This window comes from Coloeus monedula, assembly GCF_965178545.1.
Source record: "Coloeus monedula genome assembly, chromosome: 7".
NCBI classification, from domain to species: domain Eukaryota; kingdom Metazoa; phylum Chordata; class Aves; order Passeriformes; family Corvidae; genus Coloeus; species Coloeus monedula.
The window spans coordinates 38145640-38167048 of record NC_138787.1 but is presented as its reverse complement, the minus strand read 5'-3'; positions in this window follow the sequence as shown (position 1 = coordinate 38167048).

Genomic DNA, 21409 nt, shown 5'->3' with positions numbered 1-21409 from the left:
TGGGTGGAAAGACCCCTCAGTTCCTCAAGGATTGCAATAAACCTATCAGACTGAGCCACTGCTCCTCCATCAGCTCCTGTGCTCTGTGGTGAAATATCCCCCGACATGTGCTAAGAGGTTTTATTGGTAGGGTGGTGTGATTGCTTTCTGTGCACTGCTGAAACGAATTGTTGAGTCTCATTTAACTTAAATACACATTTTCACACACTGGTCTTGGATAAATTTAGTCTGGGGATCAACAATGCTGAAAAAGGAGAGAGAAAACGGGTATTTTCCCCCAATATTTGCATGATGTTAAATGTGCCATTAAAATGGTGAGACTTAGGAGATGGACCTAATGGACTGTAATAATATATAATCCATCCCTGCAAGATAATCTCTGTATTCACAGGATTGTCACAGTCACATGAAAGTCATCCACTGAGATCACTGTAATCAGCCCACTGACAGTGTTTCTTTTCATTTCCAAATGCACATCTCGGGTCTGTCTCCATCTGCTTTGGCCAAACGCTGAGGCATTTAACAGCTGAAAGATAGTATCTTCTGATAGGGTTTATCATTAAACCCATTTCTTGTTTGTTTGGATGTTATCTCCTGCAAGATTGATAAAGCATTCAAAACCTATGCAGAATATAAATTGCAAGATGAGGCATTCGAAAGTGCCAGCAGCACACAGTGGGGATGTGTGCAGGCTTTGGGGTGCACTCTGTGCAGAGGCTGAGAGGGGCCCCAGCAGCTCCTGGGACAGATGATGACATTCCTGAAGTTTTTTGAATTTACGCTGTTTTGTGTCATTGTCTCTGAGTTTTGCAACAGCAGAGAACCAGCGGAGGAAGGGAAAGTGTGGGAACACCAGCAACAGTGGTTGTCTGAACGCTCCCAAAAGGCTCGGAGGCAAATTCTATTAATTAAAAGAAATAGGGAACTCCATGGGTTTGTACTTCCCTGGAGTTTCAGTGTGTGGGGCAGATGCTTTGGTGCAGGGCTGCTCTTTGCAGGGCTGCTCTGGGTTTGGCTGTGGGCCAAAACTGCTTTGATTTCCCTACGCTGGCTCCCAGGCCTCAGCTCCGGGCTTGGTGCTGTGTCCTGCTTTCTGCTTGGTCCTGTGGGTCAGAGGGACAGTGGCTCTGGGTCCTACACAGGGCTGTGTCCTTCAAGGGCTGTGTCCTACAGGTGCTGTGTCCTACAGGTGCTGTGTCCCACTCAGGAGCTGTGTCCCACAGAGGTGCTGTGTCCTACACAGGGCTGTGTCCTTAGGGCTGTGTCCCACAGAGGTGCTGTGTCCTACAGGTGCTGTGTCCCACAGAGGTGCTGTGTCCCACTCAGGAGCTGTGTCCTACAGGTGTTGTGTCCTCCAGGGCTGTGTCCTTAGGGCTGTGTCCCACAGAGGTGCTGTGTCCCGCTCAGGAGCTGTGTCCTACACAGGGCTGTGCGCTACAGAGCTGTTGTGTCCTACACAGGTGCTCTGCCCCACCAGCTTTTCCTCAGCCCTGCCAGAGTCCCGTGCCCTTTGAGATGGAGATTTCCAGCTGGTTCTTCAAGGCTCTGAAGAACAGGAAATCCTCTTTTAGTGGTAGCTACAGGCTTCCCTGGGGTGACTGTGGGGCACGGGACGAGGCTCTCACAGACCTGCAGCAGCAGTGGGGTGGAGGTGGCTGTGTGGCTGCCCTGGGATTGGGGCTGTCACTCTGGGAACTTTGTTTTTCCTCTGCTGGGATCTCACTCTGTGATCAGGGTGCTCTCAGCTATCCTGCCCTCTCCGCTCCCCTCCTGTGCCTCCTCCCGGCACCAGAAGTTCCGGAGAAGGTATTTTTATAGCCTACATTGTCAACGTGCTCCTAAAATTTGGCTGTCCCTTTGCTGCCATATGTCCCTGGCAACTTGCTGACGCTGAAGCAAGCCCCCCTGACAGCCAGCACAGAAGCTGTCAATCACGGCCACATCCATCCAGTCACTTGACAGGCCCCGGGGACCACCTGCTCATGGGAATGACTTCTTTCCCTCATCCCCCAAAAGCTGTCCCCGATCAAACACCTGCTCTTTCCTGGATCCCTAACTCCTGCCACATTTCCATGCTCTTCCTTCCATCACCTAGAAAGAAAATCAAAATCCAAGGACTACCTGTCAGTGGTAATAATGGGCATAAAGGGGAACAGCTTAAGCAACATGTGGTTCTTATTGATCTTCTTGGCATGACTTGCATGAGTGTTGAGTTTCTCATTCCGAAGTCACTTCCAGCTCCTATCTGAAATTAGATTTTCAATTTGGTGGCATCCTGTGTGTTTGTGAGCTCCCAAAGTTTGCACAAGGATCTGGCTGTTCTTCATAGTCTTGAAGAGTTTCTGCAAAGAACTGTAGGACTTTTGATGTAAAAAGACCCTGAAAATGGGAAATGTTTCTGTAAGTAGCTGCTATTGAAATTGATATTTCAATTACTACTGAATTTACTGTTTGTGTTTGGCTTGAATTTCAGGGCCTGAGTCTTTGGTTTCACTCAGATCAAAGATTAGCTGCCTCTGTCTCTGAAGAGCTTTGTTTCAGGGGTGGCTTCAGAGAGGAAGTTTCACTTGGGTGGCAAGAGCTGGTCCAACAACTCTATTTTTAGGTTGAGAAAAAAACTAAACAGAAACCAAAAAAAGCCAGATATCGAGCAGATTTGCTACATTGCAAGGATAAAATACCTACTGCTGAAAATGTAATGAGAACACACCTGTAAATTATAGGGGCCACCAAAGACTTGTCCTTACCATGTCTTCTTCTCCAGCTGGTGTGGAAATTGTCTTTTTTCCCCACTTCTTCCCACTGCTTGAGGACAGGAGCTGGTAGAAAATGGCTCTTTTTTTTGCTGTGTAAGGTTAGTGCCAGTTAAGTGAAGTAAGCTGGCTCATGGAGGGGTCAGATAAGTGTTAGAGTGACTGGAGGGACACGGTGGGGACATGGAGGTGGAGAGCGAGCAGGGGAGCAAGACTGTCCATTGCTGCTGGATTTGCTCATGGAGCAGCTGGCACATCTAGAAAACCTCTTCTGAAGCAAGAAATAGTGGCCTTTTGGGTTCGTGCCAAAAGATCCCAAATCCCATCTGGATCTAGTCCATAGAACAGTGCCTGGCTTAATCTGACCCAATTTAGCAATTACAGATTTTTCCTCATGGGCACAAGACCCCCACTCTGATTATCAGAACAGGAGTTGGGTTGCAAGTGCTGAGCAGGGAAACGGGGATGTTGCACTTCAGAAATCTCTACAGCCTCCTTAAAAAAGTTTGAAAAACCCTTTACTGAAATGTCTTTATTTATTTGTTACCATCTTTATTTACCAGCAAGTGTCACCAGCAGAATATCAAAGATATCAAAGAGCTTTTCTTGTATATTTGGCTTTTCAGATTACCAATAATCTTCATTCTGTTTGTTCTGCCTGCTCATTATTTTGCCTTTTCCACTTCCATCCAGACAGGACCTTCTGGTTCCTTTTTCAGACATCAAGTTCTGCTGCAGCCGTTGGTTTTTTGACTTTCTCTTGGGGGTGACTTGAAGTCTTTCTGGGAAGAAGTGCAAATTATTGAAAATATTTAGATATTTCAACTTGCCTTTAAAATCTGATTTGGAAACAGTATTTTGATTTACTGACAAATTGGAAAATGTCTATGCAATTTTGGAGCTCTTAAATCTTTAGTTTCTAATTCTGATCTCTTTCTTTTTATGGGGCTATAATATATATTCCTTGGCATTATTTAAAAATGTTTTCCTAATCAGAGGTCAGATGGAAATAAAATGATGTTATCAGAAGCAGCTACAGCATAACTGAGTACAAATGGGCAGGCTTAGAAGGAACATTAATTTGATTAATTCTTGAAAACAAAAAGTAGAGGAGAAAGTGTAACATTGATTAGATGGGTTTAAGGAGAAAATGAAAGGCTTTAATTATAACTAGATTTAAATTATAGCTCAAATTAAAGGGCATGAGCATTAATGGTTACTTAGAGAAAAGGTGCCTCCTTTCTTCTTCCCAATTGTATTTTTTGATCATTTTATAATAAAACAATAAAACCTCTCTACCACATTTTGTACCAGTTTTTAAAGGTCACCACATTTACACTTTAAGTAAATCAAGATGCAGGGAATGACGTACCCTGGCCAAATATTTTCACCAGTATAAAAATGCATTAAAAAAATCTGCTTTCTTAGTTTCTTATTTTAATAATGATTCTTTTTAATGATGCAAGGTTGGAAAGCCTCAGCAGTGTGCAAAGATCTGTTGTTTCCTTCTGCTCCTTTATGGTTTCCCATGTGATGCTTCCATTTCTCCGTGCTTTGGTGTGGCGAGCGCATGGTCCCAATATCCCACATTTTAACAGGAATATCTTCAGTGCTTCCCCCTTGTTTCCTTAGTCTGGGGCTGGGCAGCCACCCGGCTCCTTGGCAAAGCCTTCAGGACCTGCTGGAGCCACCCTGGGCCATGGCACATTAGCCATGGCTGGTCATGAGCCCCCCGTGGGGCGGGGAATGAGCCCTCTGCGGGCAGGGAAAGGCAGCTCTGCGTGGCTGCGGTGCCGCGTTGAAAGCTTTTAAAAGCAAGGACAGCGCTGAAGAGGCTCAGTGGGGACATTGCCACTCTCAAAGCTCCCTGAAGAAAGGCTGTATCCAGCTGGGGGTCGGGCTCTGCTCCTGAGGAACAAGTGACAGGACAAGAGGAAATGGCTTCAGGTTACTCCAGAGAGGGTTCGGCTTGGATATTCAGGAAATTTCTTCATGGGAAGGGTTGTCCAGCTCTGGCACCACTGCCCAGGGCAGAGGTGGCATCCCCACCCCTGGAGGGATTTCAAAGCTGTGTGGATGTGGCACCTGGGGACATGGGGCAGTGCTGGCCTTGGATGATCTTAAAGGTGTTTCCTGACCTAAATACCACCAGGATTCCATGCTGGAACGTATCAAAGTGGCCTCACTGTAACTCACTGGAGCTGCTTTCGTGCCATGCAATCCTTGTGCACCACCAGAGTCTCTTGCCCTGGTAAAATCCCTGCTTTGCCATTTACTTTGGTGAGGCCACAGTTTTGTCCTGGTTTTGCTTGTTTTTATCTTTCCTGACCTACTTTTCCTGCTGCAGACCCAGTACATATGAAGGCGAGCAGAGTTAGGATTCAGTTCTGACTCAAGCAGCCAGAATGAAAAAAAAAAAAAAAAAAAAAAATTAGCTGTAAAAAATCTGGCTGCCAAATCTTTGTTGTTTAGTAATGCGTGACTTGGAAAGAACCCAGACCTGGAGTAAGTTTGCACGGCTCATATTAAAAAAAACCCCAACACCAACCCTCTGCTTCTTTCCTTCTAGTCTGATTTCATCTGGAAATTACCAAGCTGCCATAAATACGAGAACCTCCAGCCCCAAATTTTGGAGGCACTGCTGGGAGCAGAGCTGCTCTGAAGGGAAACTTGATCCTCCAGCAGCAGAAAGGGGTTTGGGTTTATATTTAGTGCCTTGCATACTTGCTCAGTGATTAGAGCCTTTCCCATTTTCTGGCATGGGGGAAATGGTATGTTAAGACAGGATATAATCCTTTCACACTCCGCAGGCAATGTCGCAGTGTGATGTTGGCACCGTGTTAGGCTTCCTTAACCCCACAACATGTTGCATATTCCCTCTTGGCAGTGTTTTCCAGGCTCCAGGCAGTAACCCAGGAGTAATCTTGTTACCTATATCCAACTGGATCTCCATGGAACGGGGTGCTGAGCGAAACACAGTTGCAGTCGTTTGAGCTTCAATTAAAAACTGTTGGTTCAGTCGTTTCTGGGAGTCAGGAGCAGATTTCTTCAGCCTCCTCTTGGAACTGACACTTTCATTGAGAATTTTCTGAAATAACAAACATAAACTACTGGTGTTCCTTCAGCACTCAAATTGCATCTGAAATGCCTTTTGCAACGTGTTTTGTAGACAAATGTGAGCAATATCTTTATTTATCTGTACAGTTCGTGCTGCTCAGAATCCTTATTTCTCCCAAATTGGTCAAAAGGGGTGTATTTTGGGGAAAAGATACATCTTGCCCAGGTGTTTCTTTACTAGATCTCTGCAAGTTTATCTTCCTTCCCTCCTGCACAGCACAGCTGAACTCAAACCTTAAAATCATTCGGTTGGAAAAGACCTCCAAGATCTTCAAGTGCAACCTTTGACCAAAAATGTTTTCAACCTTGCCTCAGCAAAAAAATAAATAAAAACTCCTGAAAAACCAGAGCAACAACAACAGTGATCATTTGAAGTAATATAGGTAATTTTTTTACAAATGAGATGTTTATTCTCTTGCACCTTTCCATTCAAAATATTTATTTATAAGAGAGAAAAAACCTAGAGGGGTTGGACGTAAATATTGTGGCTGGTGGACCTTGGTGCTATTATTAACATTGTAGAGGATTAATTTTAAGAAAGAAACCTTAAATATATGTATATATATTTATATATATACACATTTTATACCAATATCTGTGGGAGACAAAGCCAAACCTCTTCTCACCAGCATTTCCCAGTACTTAGGTGCACCCATCACTTCAAACAATCTCATTAAACTCATCTTGAAACAATTTTTTTGCTCCCCAGAACCATCCCAGTCCATTTGTTATTTGTAGTGAATCAGTAAATGAAAGGAACTGGTCAAACCTTGTGAGTCACCAAGATTTTTAGGTATTTGCCAGTGTATTTTGCAATATTTCTGCTGCTCTAATTAATCACAGAAAAGCAAAGTGTAACTGCTTGAGCCATAGGGGCAAATTTCAGTGACCTATCTGTTAAAGAATGGTAGAAAAAAGGACAAAAGGCATTTCTGGACTTTTGGCTCTCCTTGGGCTTTCCTGTTGATGTCAAAACCAGCAGGGAAAGCTGTAAATCACATCCCAGCTTTTTTTTTGTGTGCTCCTTAACCACATTCCTGCCACCAGCGTGCTGCTCACGTCAAAAAATAATAGCTCAGATTAATTAAAATGGCTAATTGCATTTGAAATGATGATTTATTTGTGTGTGAAAACACATTCTTTAAAATAATCCTGAGGTTTGAAGGTTTGTTGTTGGGTTTTTTGCCCCCAGCCTGGTATGGGTCCTACAGGGTGCATGGTTTTAATGCTCTGACAGAAAGCTTCATGTGGGAATGGAACATAAATGTGGTGTTTCCCCGGCGAGATGAGAGGAGATTTCAGGTTTTAAACAGCCCTGGGAGAGATACTTAGAGAGTTTTGCCAATTAAATGATTCTGTGATTCTGTGGTTCTGCTCATAGGTGTTGCACACACAAAATCAAATATTGCTTCAAAATTAACCGCACACAAACTTGAAAGTTGAACTGGTGGAATGGTTTGTCCTGTTTGTTTCCATCATTCTAATAAATAACTTCGTGTTCCTCCTCTGAATCATGAATATCAACGGAACTCCATTCCCTGGGCACCCAGGGATCAATTATTTCCATTGAGAGATCTTTGTCTAGACTTTCTAACCCCAAATAAGCTGCTGTTTAGGGGGGTGTGTATTTTTACCGTTAGTGGCATGGCAGATCCCAAGTGCACAACCTGAATTTTTAAAGTTTGGGGACTGAATTTCTGAGTGTGGGGTGAAAATTAGCTCCTTGTCACACAAGCCTGTCAGTCCATTTTGTCATTCAGCCTTTGTATTCTCCCTTCTGTGCCCAACATTCAGGTTTTTCTAGGCCAGGTTTATCCTTTGAGGTTGGAGCAAATGCTGGAGGGTCTGATGGACACAGGAAAGCTTTATAAAATATAAATATAGAGCTACCAGTGGTGTAACGCAGAATAATCTCCATCTTCATAAAATACGAAGCAGCAACTCCAGGATAGTTCATTTCTGTATCAAACTGTGGACATTTTCCCTTCCCACTTCCAAGTTTACTTTGGTGAAGTTTCAATGTTTCGGGCACGCTGAATGTTAGGAAACCTGTGTTTCCAGCAGGCCTGGCTGGAGCTTTGGGCTTTGATGAACAAACACCTCCAGGCTTGTTTGAAAAAGCCTCAGTGGTGACCACAGACACCTCACTGGTGCTGGCATTTGTCTGCTTGGGACCAGAGCCAGCCTTGATGTGAGCAGGATTTATGCAACATCTTGGAAGGGAGAGATTCGTTTCTTTTATCCAAAAAACGAGAGCCTGTAAGGGAGGGGGAGAGCCCAAAGCACAACTGCAAAGCTCAGCCAGGCTTGAGAACAGATTTGTTCCCCTTTGGAGATTTAGTTTGGAGTAAAGCGCTCCCTGGGCTCCCTCACTTGTTCACCAGATGTGGTTTTCCTGTGTTTCACAGCACTAATTGTGTCCCAGCTGGGGTGTTTTATGGCTGGGCCTGTACCTGTAGAACAACAATTAAAGATTCCCTGGTGCCTCTGGAGAGAGGGGAGGCACAGGGAGGTGGGAGGAGAGCGCTGGCCCCAGGGAAATGGCAGAACCTGTTATCCCTTACAAACCTCGGTGCCTCCCGAGCATTAATACCTGCAAAACAGATGTTGTAAACACCCTGCCCAGACTCCCAGCACATGCTTCCCTGCTCCAAAGGTCCCTTTTAATACTGCTGCTGTTGCTAATCTAAATCTGTTATGGGGAGAAGGATTATTGCCCTATGCTGGTGGGAGTGAGGGGAGAATTCCCAACGAGCATCCAGGCCTTAGTGTTTATGTTCATTCAGGAAACTGGCTCGTTTGTCTGTTTGGATTCTGCAGAGAGCAGATAAAATGAGGGTTTAGGAAGGTAGGGCCTCCTGGGCACGTGGTAAAGGTGCAGATGCAGGGTTTTACCCCAGGAGTTCGTGCTTGGAAGTTGAAGGAGCTGCCCTTTTCCTAGAGGACCTTCAAGGGGTGCCCTGTGTGTTTTATTCCCACTGATTCTCCCAGCTCTAAGCCCATCCCATTGCCCGGTTTTGGTTTAAGCTGATAAATACAGACATGTGGCCAGTGCTCATCAGCTACTGAAGTTCCTGTGCTGGTGTGTGGAGTCCTGAACCACGAATTTCCTGAGAGCTGCCACACATCAAACCAAAGAATTATAATTCATTGTAGAGGCAAAACCAGCAGAGACAGGGGCTTATTCCAGGTGTTCTCCAAGCCAGCAGCAGTGCCCAGAGAGGCCTGGTGATAAAATGATTCATTGCAGAAAAGGTCTCTTTTGTATTGAGAGAATTGTTCTGAAAACTCTTGTTGGGTCTCTGTGACCCTCTGGAGAATGTGTAACCTAAATTTATTCTTATTTTTAAGGAAAAAAAAAGAAGAAAGACCTGAAACATGATTTTTTTGTGGAGTGGTTAAGAACTGTGTGTGTTTGGTTTTAATATCTATCAGAAGAGACCCAGAGAGGGTTTTGTAACAGGATGTTTTATGTAGGATTGTTTGGGCTTGGAATTACTGTTGAACAGCCAGATCCATGCACTCAATCCCAGAGCTCACTAAAACCTGGAATAGTGCTGGAAACAGAGGAGCTACATTAGTTGAGCATTAAAGGTGGTGGTTTATATGGGAGGTGAAAAATTATCCCTTGAATGCCTCACCTTGGAAAAACCCCACCAATTTCTGCTGCCTTGTGCTGTCTGGAAGTTTTAATCCATTTCTAAAATGAGGGAGCTCAAGGCTGCCGTGCTCTGGCCCGTGTTGCATTATTGAAGAGGAGACATTGGCTCATTACTAATGCAGAGAAGCACCTGGACCTTTGCTCTTTGGTTAAACACGCAGATCCTGGAGAGGAGATTACAGCAGGATAAAGTACAATATTTTTCAGACTTAAGTGAGCTCAGGTTGAAAAACTGCATTAAAAATCCCCTGAAAATGTGAAAGGCGCTTCTTGCACGTGCCAAGTTGAAGTGGCAGCATTAGGTTTGTTACGTTAACCTTGGTGCAAGGGAGGTCCTTTGGAGCAACGCGTGGGGCAGGAGGAAGGAGAGAGATGCTGCAGGGCCTGTGGACTCGTGCTTTTCCCTAAAACTCTCCTGGTTCTTGGAAGCAGGGTCAGGAGTTGCTCCTCCAGCTGCTCCGAGCACAGTTCCAGGCAGTGCTTGCTGACAGGGACTTATTGGCCACAGCTGCCCCTGGACTCAGCGAGGAGAAATGTGAAATATCCACAAAAAGCAGGGCCTGGCCAGCAGGGAATGGAGCAGTCCCGGGGCTGCTGCCGCAGATATAGGCCTCAAGTTTTGGCCTCTGCTTCTTCCTGCATCCAAACCCCACTCAGTCTCCCCAGAAAAGTGAGGATGTAGAATCTGAGGATCATTAAGGTTGGAAAAGCCCTCTCAGATCGAGTCCAGTGTTCCCCCAGCACTGCCAAGGCCACCTCTAACCCATGGCCCCCAGTGCCACATCCCCACGGCTTTTAAATCTGCCCAGGGATAGGGAATTGTTGTCAAGAGGTAACAAAAGTTTTCCTTTCCCAACTGCTTTATCAAGGTCTTGAACTGGCAGGAAAATCCAGGTGATTGAGGACATTTTTCTGCAAGTTCCAGGATTTTCCTGAGGAATGTGTGTACACTGTAATTAGTGCCAGCACATCCCATCGTCTCGGAGCAGCTACAACTCTGAGACATTCCCAGACAAATGGAAACAGAGTGTGCTCACCCAGATGGATAAAAAACCCTCTGGTAATGACAGACAAACTGTGGAACAGGACAGGAATGTCATGCATGATCAGGTATTTCAGCTCGAGCATTTAGCTTTTTTTTTATTTTCCCTTCAAGTCTTTGGGGAAGGTGGGTTCAGCAGCTCAAGAAAAGAGATGCCAGAGTTTCTGACAAGTTAATTAAGCTTTCACTTCTGAGTATTATATGTACAGTGAAGAAAAGAAACTTAATTGTCTTTGCAGTGCCTGACAAACCCCAAGAAAAATGCCTGCATATTTTCTCAGTTTTGTCTCTATTTTTGATACTTATTCAGTGTGAGCATTATACTTTCATGGCTTTAATTAAAAGCCAAGTTTTGGAAGCTTCTCAAATGGTAGTTTTGGTACAGAGATGTGTGCATTTAAAGAAATATTTATGTGAAATCTAAAGCCTAAAAGGAATGAGAGAGGCTTGAAAATTGATGAGCTGCCTCCCTTTATATCTTTTGTCCACCTCCCACCCACCTCCTGGTGTTTCAGGTAACTCGTGAAGAGGAGGGAATGCTGCTCTGGCCTCTTCCAGGGATTTATGATCTCTGAGTCCTCATACAAACACGACAAGCAGTTCTCCCTTTGCTGACGCCCAAATTTCTCGAAGTAGTTCTGTTTTAATTATTCCGTGCAGCACATAAGCAAATTTTAGGTTTATAGGTACCTTCACAAACAATTCCTGGAGGATATTGTGACAGAAGAAGAGCAAACAGCCTTAAGTTGGGCCAGGGGAGGTTTAGATTGGATATTAGGGAAAATTTATCAATGGAAAGGGTTGTCCAGCCCTGGCACAGCTGCCCAGGGCAGTGCTGGAGTCCCCATCCCTAGAAGGATTTAGAAGCCCTGTGGATGTGGCACTTGGGGACATGGGTCAGTGGTGGCCTTGGCAGTGCTGGGGAATGGTTGGACTCCATGCTCTTAAGGGCTTTTCCAGCCTTAATGATTCCATGATCTATAATTCTGTTTTTCTTTTTAATCTGCAGTCATTCTGCCCTTTGCTGTGAGAGTTGTTAAAATATAGTTGCTATAAAATCCAGAGTGGCACGGAGAACATGAATAATGAATGATTATTCACTGTTTCATGATAATTCAATAAGGGAAGAATTGAAATTATAAGGGAGCTGGAGAAAAAGAAATAAAAGAACTGCTTATTCATAGAATCCTGGAATATCCTGAGTTGGAAGGGCCCCACAAGGATCCGGCTCCTGGATCTTAGGAGAGCGTAGGAAGTCAGGAGTTCTCTAAAGGGCTACACAGAATTGGAGGCACAAATTTATTTGTGGCTGGTAAATCTAAAAGGATGCAATTATTTAACTGAGGAACTCCCGTCAGTGCTCAGCACAGGCCATTCGCCATGAATGGGATTCTGAAGGGAAGCTGTGAAAATGTGTAAATATATAAATATCTACCTGCTGCCTGGAGGTGTTTGCCAGAGAAGGGGAAGGGAGTGAGCTCTGCTTTTCCATGCTGAACCAAGACTCCTTCCTAACTCCTAATGAGGTTTTCCTTGGACAGTTTTTCCTGGAAGCCCATTTCCAAGCTGGTGCATTAAATAGTATTTCAATGTCTGACTCAAAACTTACTGGAAATCCAGTTATCAACCTTAGGAGAGAGATAGAGATCTAAGGCGTGATGAGCAGGTTTAGCTGAGCACAGAAATATCAGAGGCTGATTTAAGGGAGTGTTTTTGTGTGTGTGTGTGTGTGTGAGCAGAGCTGCTCCAGGCAGGAGGAAGAGTTGACTATTTATCGAATTACTCAGCTCTGCCAAGGGCTAGAAATCAGATTTTTAAACTGGAAATTGAATCCTAGAATGAGCTTTTTCAAAAAAATATATATATTTCTCTCTCTTATTTTGGGTGGTTTTATTTTTTAATCTCTAGAGTAAAATATTTACCGAGCAAGCTGCCTGGGCAGCACACAAGCTCTGGCTTTTCTTTCTTGCAATCTTCTGTTTCAAGCACCACCTAATGGCATTGGTGCACAGTGCAGAGCATCCCTGCATCCCACATGCCTGGATCCCAGATCCCACATCCCTGCTGCCGCCCGCTCCGAGCAGGAGAAAGCTGCCCAACTTCAGACACCAAATCCCAGGCCAAAAGTGGAGTTGCTGGAGAGAGCTGGAGTTGGTTTTCACAGCCTATCCCAGCCCCAAATGCCCAGGATATTTGGATTTCACCGTGGAAATGCACTATCCCACAAAGTCAGCGCTCATCAGAGCAGGCAGAGCCCCTCCAATGATTTGCTGATAGAATCAGAGAAGTTCTAACTCTTAAAAACTTCTCTGTAATGCTTGCACTTCTTATTTCTCCCCTCGTTTTTCAGGAAGGGAGCCCACAGCAGGAGCGTTGCTCGCCTTGGCTGCCCCTCGAAGGAGCTTTTTGCATCATTAAAAGATCTCAGATGTGCTCCTCCCATGCCACAGGCACAGCTACAGATAATTTGATAAGGCAAACATGCAGAGCAGAGACTTGTATCAATAATTAATTTCCTTTAATCCCAAGTTTCTGGGGAGCCTGGGAATGTGGCTTTCCCAATAGCCCATCTGAGCAGCTGTCGAGGAGCCAAGGTTTCGAGTAAAGCAAGTAGGCAAATGACCCTGCAGGAATGGCTGCTATCAGATTGATACCTTCCCCAAACCATTTGGAGTTCTGCATGTCAGCAGTTTGGAACAAAGCAGGATTTAATCAGAAACTCCTGCAGCAGCTTCAGTTTTGACCTCTGTAATCATTCTTCATGCTCAGAAAATGCCATCTCGTTACTCTCCTGTCGCTTTCCCATCCTTTCCTCTCCTCCTCTGTTGTTTTTTTCTTGCTTCATTTGTTATTTCGAGTACGATCTTGGGGCTGCCAGACCTCCTGATGCTGTTGGGAGTCTTGTCAGATATGGGATCCTTCCCAAATCCACAGTGGTCAGAGTTGTAGCACAAAAGGACATGACCAGCCCTGGCTGGTATGAAAGAGAATCTGAAAATATAAAACCCAGCAGTTAAAATGTGTTCTTTCAAAACTGTCTCCTACTTTGGGAGTTCGAGAGTTGGCTCTGGTTTCTAAATCCCTGAGGCTTGCACAGACACCTGAGTTCTGATCTCAGGGTTTTTGATATTGCCTGAAAACTCCAGGGCTGAAGGGGAGAAGGTGGAGGCATCACAAAGCTCTTGTGTGACACTGAGGAATTAGCCTGGAACATCCCAGGAGAATCCCAGGCCAGGAGCTGCAGAGCTGGAAAAGCTCTTTGCTTCCCCTCTTTGCCTCCTCCTGCTCTTGTCTAAAGGCACTGAATTCCTAAACCTGGCAATCAGGAATCAAAGATCAATAGGGCTGCAGGGATTTGTCTCTGGAACCAGCAGGTTTCCAGTTGGGTTTCGTTAGGAAGGGGGTTTCACCCTCCAGTTAACCTTTGTTCTACACAGTTCTCTTCTTGTGCAACCTTTATTACCATGAATCAGAGATGCTGGACCATGAGCTTGAAATGATATGTATTTAAAAGAAAAAAGGAATTAATTCCACATGACAGTGAGTTTCCTGAGCAGACAGGGTGTGGGAGACACTTCGTACATCCCCGACTTCTCGCAGTTCCCGACATGAGTTGTGGGCCAGCTGTGAAGCACAAGAAAGTGGGGATTTTAAAAGGAAATTCTGATGTCTTTCCATCTTTTTTTTTCATAATCCACTGACACAATCGCATGAAATGCACACAGGGTGGGAGTAGCTCTTGTTTTGGTGTCATGGAATCACGGAACGGTTTGGGTTGGAAGGGAGCTCAAAGCTCATCCAGACCCACGCCCTGCCATGCCCAGGGACACCTCCCACTGTCCCAGGCTGCTCCAAGCCCCATCCAAACTGGCCTTGGACACTTCCAGGGATCCAGGGGAAGCCACAGCTGCTCTGGGCACCCTGTGCCAGGGCCTCTCCACCCTCACAGGGAAGAATTCTTTCCCAATTTCCCACCCATCCCTGCCCTCTGGCACTGGGATCCATTCCCTGTGTCCTGTCCCTCCAGGCCTTGTCCCCAGTCCCTCTCCAGCTCTCCTGGAGCCCCTTCAGGCCCTGCAAGGGGCTCGGAGCTCTCCCTGGATCCTTCTCTTCTCCAGGTGAACATTCCTAGCTCTCCCATCCTGGCTCCAGAGGGGCTCCAGCTCTTGGAGCATCCTCACTAAGGAAGTTCAGAATTCCACATCTTTTTTTTCATCTCTCTGCTCGAAAGTTGTACAAGTTGTTTCTGGAATGGCACAAATCCAGCAAACCCTCTCTGGTCCATAGGCTGCTCCCTGGCTTCTCAAACAGCAGCTTTATCCAAGGATATGAGGGGATTAAATGAAATAATTATTTTATACAAATGTGCTGCAGCTCTGGCTGAATGTGCAAGGGGAGCAGCTTCAATTCCAGCATGGACATGGGTGCTGCCCATGGAATGTGTTCATGGGGGTGTTGGGTGCTCTGCTCAGCAGGAACCAGATCCCAGTGCCTGTGGCATCCTCTGGATGTGCTCAGATGCATTCTGGAGGGACCTGCAGGATTTTCAGCCCAAGCAGGGCAATGTTCCATGAGATTTCTGTTCTTCCAGCAGCAGTTCCTGCTGGAAGAGGTTGTTGTGGGATTAAGGCACTGATCCCGTGCCGAAGGCAGGTGTCAGACTGTGATGATCCTTGTGGGGCCCTTCCAGCTCAGGATGTTCCATGACACCTTGCATGGAGTAATATTTTCACTTTTAAAAAGGTATCCAGAACCAAAATGCTGAGGCTGCAAGTGCAGGAACCGCGGAGTTTTGCCGGGAGAAATGCGCGTTTTTCAGATGATCCTTTCCCACACTTATAAAAAATAGCACGACCTTGTGATCACAAACGAGTTTTACAATGAATGCAGTGGAAATTATTTTTTTCCAGTGCATTTGGAAGCTGCAGGAGTTGTGTTCGAGCAGAGCTACCTGAGCAGGGCCATTCCTCCCTGTGGTTTTCTTTGAGACTTTATTACCCTGTATTTAGTCTCTGTGGCAGTAACTTATTTTTAAGAGGTTAAGAGCTCATTAAGATAAGATGGAGTGAAAGATGGAGCACGTTGGGAAGGAACTTTATCCACAAACTAATTTAGAGCTCAGTCACATGGCAGCCAGGCCCAGCTTTGCTCACACAGCACACGATAATGACACGTTTCAGGATTGCAGCTGAGAACAAATCTGACAGATCTGTGCACCGTGCAGTCGCGTTTGCTAATGTTGGTTTTAAAACAGCAAAAAAATCGATCCCACTTGGAAATGTTTTCTTGGGAAAGCTGTGAATCTGTCTCAGGATTGCCTGGTAATGGATCTGAGTGTGCAGGCAGCAGGAGTGTGATGCTGGTGGCCGCCTGGTCCGTCCACTATGGACAATTCCTGAGGCCGCTCCAGCTCTGGGTCTGCTGTCCTGGATGCTCCCAGCATGGAAACTTCTCTCAGGCCTCCAAGTGAGAGTAGGGACATGGAGCATCTATAACTTTGTGTGGAGATCAGGCCAAAGCACCCTGCAGCTCCTTCTGAGTGTGTCCAGGGAAGGGAATGGAGCTGGGAAGGGGCTGGAGAATTCCTGAGGGAGCTGGGAAAGGGGCTCAGCCTGGAGCAAAAGAGGAGGCTCAGGGGGGACTTGAGGCTCTGCACAACTCCCTGACAGGAGGGGGAGGGATTGGGCTCTGCTCCTGAGGAACAAGGGATGAGACAGAGGGAATGGCCTCAGGTTGTGCCAGGGGGTGTTCAGGCTGCATACGAGGAAAATTCCTTCATGGAAAGCGCTGTCCAGCCCTGGCACAGCTGCCCAGGGCAGTGCTGGAGTCCCCATCCCTGGAGGGGTTTAAAAGCTGTGTGGATGTGACACCTGGGGACACGGGGCACTGCTGGCCTTGGCAGTGCCGGGAATTGTTGGACTCGATGATCTTGGAGGTGTTTTCCAACCTGAACAATTCCATGATTCTGTGATTCTATCTGCACACAGAGATAAGGGTATTGCTTAGGATTGAGGAGTTCTCTGGTCCTGGCTTTGGACAGGTCACAGAGCTGCTTTTCCCTGTGCCCCCCATAGCACTGAGGGTCCCTTCCCTGGATCCCACTCCCTTTCCTGTGGATGATAAGGTGTGCCTGGCAAAATTCTCTCTCCGGGGGATTTTGGAACATGCTCTCTCCAAATCTGAATTTGATAATGTCTTGCTGTGCTGCAAGACATCTGTTTGAGGGGGATTTTGGAGAGGACTCTGAGATTGCTTCCCACAGTGATGAGTGAAGGGAAAGAAGCTTCCATAGGTGTTCTGCTGGCTGAGTTCCTGCTGGAACAATTATTTCAGTGCTTCTGGGATTTCATTATGGTGTGTAATTAGTGAAGGTGTCAGGAAAATTTGAGCCTGGGATAAGCAGGATTTTATCACTTTAGATCTTAATAAATCAATATTCCGAGGTTTAATGTTTGGAAGGGGCTTTGAGGTGTGGGTCTGAGCTGGGGCAGCTGCCAGCAGCAACTCTGGGTTTGCTCCTCAGAGAAAAAGGCAAAATAATTCCAAGAGGGAGCAGAGCTCCCTCTCCATACTTTATAATCATCACACATTAAGAATTCACACGCTGACAGCTAAAACAGCTCCGCCAAATCGGGACAGCTGGGTATGTGTCCAACCCCTGTGATCCTTCCTCCTGTCTCTAGTGCACTTCCTAAAATACAGGTTTACGTAACAGGTCACATTCTTTATTTATTTATTTTTTTTTCTCCCCAAAAGTTCTTAAATCTTTCAAACTTTCTGGAGAGGTTTCTGAACTTCCAGAATATCTCTGGATAAATTATGCAGATCGAAGGGTGAAGAGATTGCTCTGAACTCACACATTTCTGTGGTACCAGGGGGAGCTTCTGCACAAGCCCTCTCGGGGAATCGCTCTGGTTGTCACTGCAGAGCTGGGCCTGGGAGTTGATCAAGGCTGGAAAACATAATTCCTTTTCAAAACAGAGGAAACACAACTCTCCTCTTCTGCTTTTCTGTTTTGCTGCCAGTGTTTCAGTTTTTCTTCTCTTCCAGGGAATTAATTTTGCTCTAGCTAAATGCAACACCTCCTCTGGAATGCCAAGCAGAGGGGGAATACTGCAGCACGTTTTCAGCTTGAAAACAAAATAATTGCTTTAAAAATAGCCTTATATTTCTTCATTTTATGACGTGCTCTCTTTAGACTTGATAATCATCCTTTCTTGTACTCAAGATACCTTCCCTCCCCACACCCACTCTCTCCTATCCCCCTGAAATTCAGGAGGAATGGGAGAAGATCTCTCTGGCAGCTTTATTTCCAACACCAGCACAGGAGATGGAGGCAGCCAGTCTTCAAAAAGGTTTAGGGGGAGAGGTTTTTAACATTTTTAATGAGATTTTAATCTCTTTCAGAAGCATTTTGGTCTCTCCAGCCACGTTTGGATGATCCCTTCTCTAGTGACCACAGGAGCCTGTAACTCCCAGAGGAAACAGCAAGGAAGGAGCAGGTCCATAGGATCAGCCACGTGTGGTTTTCCTTTGGGGGCTTTAAAAATGGGCATTTTCATTTGAAAGAAAAACCTCCAAACCCCAGCTGTTGTCCATGGGTGCAGAGGTGTGGGGGGCTGGGAATGAAAGGAACACGAAGCACTCTGAGGGATGTGATCAGATAATAAAAATGAAGAGTTTTTTGGCTGCAGCCAAGCTAAGAGTTTAGAGCTAACCTGGCTTTCTCCAGCATACCTCAGGAATGACAAAAGGGGAAAGCAGGTGGAAACAAATCCATCCAGCTGCCACAGCCGAGGGGAAGTTGGAAGGAGCCTGGATCCAGCAGGTCCCTGCACGTCATGTGGAAAGCGGGTGCTTGTTCACATTGCAGTGGTGAAAAGCCCATATTTCCTTAATGCCTTTTCAATGAAAACCAAAAATCACATGCAGGAGAACTTTCTCATTCCTTCTGCTTTTAGCTTGGCTCTCAGGCGTCTCTGAGTTATCTGAGAGCTCCCTGTAATGCTGGGCAGTTCAGAAAGAGAGGAGGCCCACGTGGAAAAATCTGTTTTGGGGAAGGTAAAGGCTTTTGTTTGGCTCTGAATGACTTCTGCAAAGGGAGTTCATTCTTTACATTCTGTTCTTTGTTGTGGCTCTGCCGAGTTATGAGTAAACAAAACACTTAATGCCCATTTCTGCGTAGGATTTGATGAGGATGACGTGCAGAGTTTGAAGGGAAAGTTGCAGCTTTTGGGGTGAATAAAAAAAGCAAGGCTTGAGAGGGGTGAATTCTTCCTGCTGAAACGCTGGGGAACAGCAGATTGTGCAAGAGTTCTCAAAAAGATAGAAAAAGGAGGGGGATCAGTAATGATTCCGTGTGTTTGCTGCCTTGAGAAACAGGCTGGGAATGAACTGTTCCCTGCTTCGGGCTCTTGTTAAACAAACTCTTCTCCTGGATATTTTCATCCCACTTTCAAGAGAAATTTTCCCATCCTACTCAAGAGCATCAAAATCCAAAAGGAGGGTGAGGAAGATGCTGTGAATTTGAAATCCTGTGAAATATTGCGAATAATTTTGGTTAATTATTAACTCTTCTGTAGTCCCTGGCTTGTCCTTCCTTCTGGCACAGAGAGCAGGGCTCGGGGAAGCAGCTCCTTGTTTTTCCCCCTGGATTTCTCACGGCGCAGGCGATTCCCTGTTCCTCCCTTCACCCCTAATCTCGGCTCCCCGTGTGGATTTGGTGCTGTGATTCATGCAAATCTATTGCAGAGCAATTTGCTTTCTCCTTCAAAAATCAGAGACATGAAAAGAGAGAGGGAGCGTTATTTTGGCAGTCCAGAGAATTTTCCTTCCTCTTTATTTCTTACCGTGAGCAATAACCTGAAAGCTCCCCATGAAAGTTTTTGGTGGATGATTCCAACTCTGAAAGATATTGTAGAACCTCACAGAAATTAAACTTTTTTCTTCAGGGGGATGGTGTCTGTTCCTCAAAATTGTAAATAATATTTCATTTTTCCTATAAGGAGTCTGAGTTTTTCCCAGGAAAAAATCTGTGTCTTTTTCTAGTGGGAGCTACTGGGTTGGGAATGAGAAGTGTGGCCTTGAGGTCTGGTGATTAAAGGGAGCTTTAAATGTTTGAGACATTTCTCACATTAAAAGTCTGTACAGGGAGAACAGTTAATATCCCAATTAACCTTTGTTAAAATGCCTATGATAACCTGTTCTGTTCTATTTGATTAGATTTATTATATTGCATATATAATGTAAGAAATACAATTAATATAGTATAATATCTGTTTTTCTGGTGTGATAAATCCGAGTTAGGGCTCTACATCATACAGGAGCAGCATCAGAAAAACAACCATCAAGACTTAAGCTGAGTTTTTGTCACCTGATTCTGTGTCTTATTTAAATCTTGTCACAGATGTCAGCTGAACATTTCAGTGGTGGTGGCAAAGAGTTCAAGGGTGAGAAAAATTATAAAGAATAATCCAAATTTGATTTGATTATTGTGTCCAGTCCTGGTGTCTTCAGTGTAAGAAGGATGTGGAGCTGCTGGAGCAAGACCAGAGGAGGCCACTGAGCTGCTCCCAGGGCTGGAGCCCCTCTGCTCTGGAGCCAGAATGGGAGAGCTGGGGGTGCTCACCTGGAAAGGAGAAGGCTCCAGGGAGAGCTCAGAGCCCCTTGCAGGGCCTAAAGGGGCTCCAGGAGAGCTGGAGAGGGACTGGGGACAAGGCCTGGAGGGACAGGACAGTGCCCAGGCCAGGTTGGATGGGGCTTGGAGCAGCCTGGGACAGTGGGAGGTGTCCCTGCTTGGGAGTGGGATGGGATGAGCTTTAAGGTCCCTTCCAACCCAAACCACTTTGGGGTTCTATTCCTGGGATTTCTTTGAGAGCCTCCCACGTCACCCAGCTTTGGATAGAATCAGGCCAGCTCAGCACTTAGTGCTGGAACTGGACATCAACTCCGAGTCTTTTTGTCTTTAGTAAGGAATTTTTCCTTCTCTCCAAGTGGTCTGGAAGATCCCAAAAGTCAAGGCATGATCATTTCATCTATTTCTGGAGGGGGTCCTGTCCAGTGAAATCCAAGCTACTTTGAACAGAGAAATAAACCAGGGCACATCTATGGGATAATGCACTGAAATACTGAAGTGAAAGGGGACATTTTTCCAGAACAAACACGGTTCCAGTTCAGTTCTACATAAGCAGAGCTGAGGGAACTGAGCTGAGCAATCACAGCACTTTGCAGAATCAGAAAAGTAAATAGGAGACTCAGGAGAACAGACACTGGGAGCCCAGGAGAGCTCCAAGAAGGAGCTTTGGAATGACAACAACAACAACAACAAAAAAGCAAGAGGAGTGTTCAACGTCAGCCTGGCAGAATCCCCTGTGTCATCTGTAAAATGAGCTCATCTGCCAGAGCCTGCTGCCAATCCCCACATTTCCCTGCCTTCACAAGTCACAAGTGTGCAGCTGGGAGGCTATTGAATTTCATCACTGTACATTGGCAGCTCGGGAATTTGTCAGCGGGCGCTTCCATCCCGGGAATATCTGTGGAGAGCCGTGGATGCTCTCTCTCTTGGATGTGCTCGGTCCAGTCTGCGAGTGCTGAGCAGGAATCTGCTGGACTGCAGGCACAGGAGTTAACCACACTGTTTTCTTACTGGTTTGCATTTATAGCTGGGTTTTTGAGAGATCTCGATTGTGACTGGAATTTCATTGTGGAAAATAGTTCAGTATATATACATATATATATATATATAAAAATAAATATATATCCATTCCTGGAAGTGTCCAAGGCCAGGTTGGACAACCAGGAATAATGGAAGGTGTCCCTACCCATGCCCATGAGCTT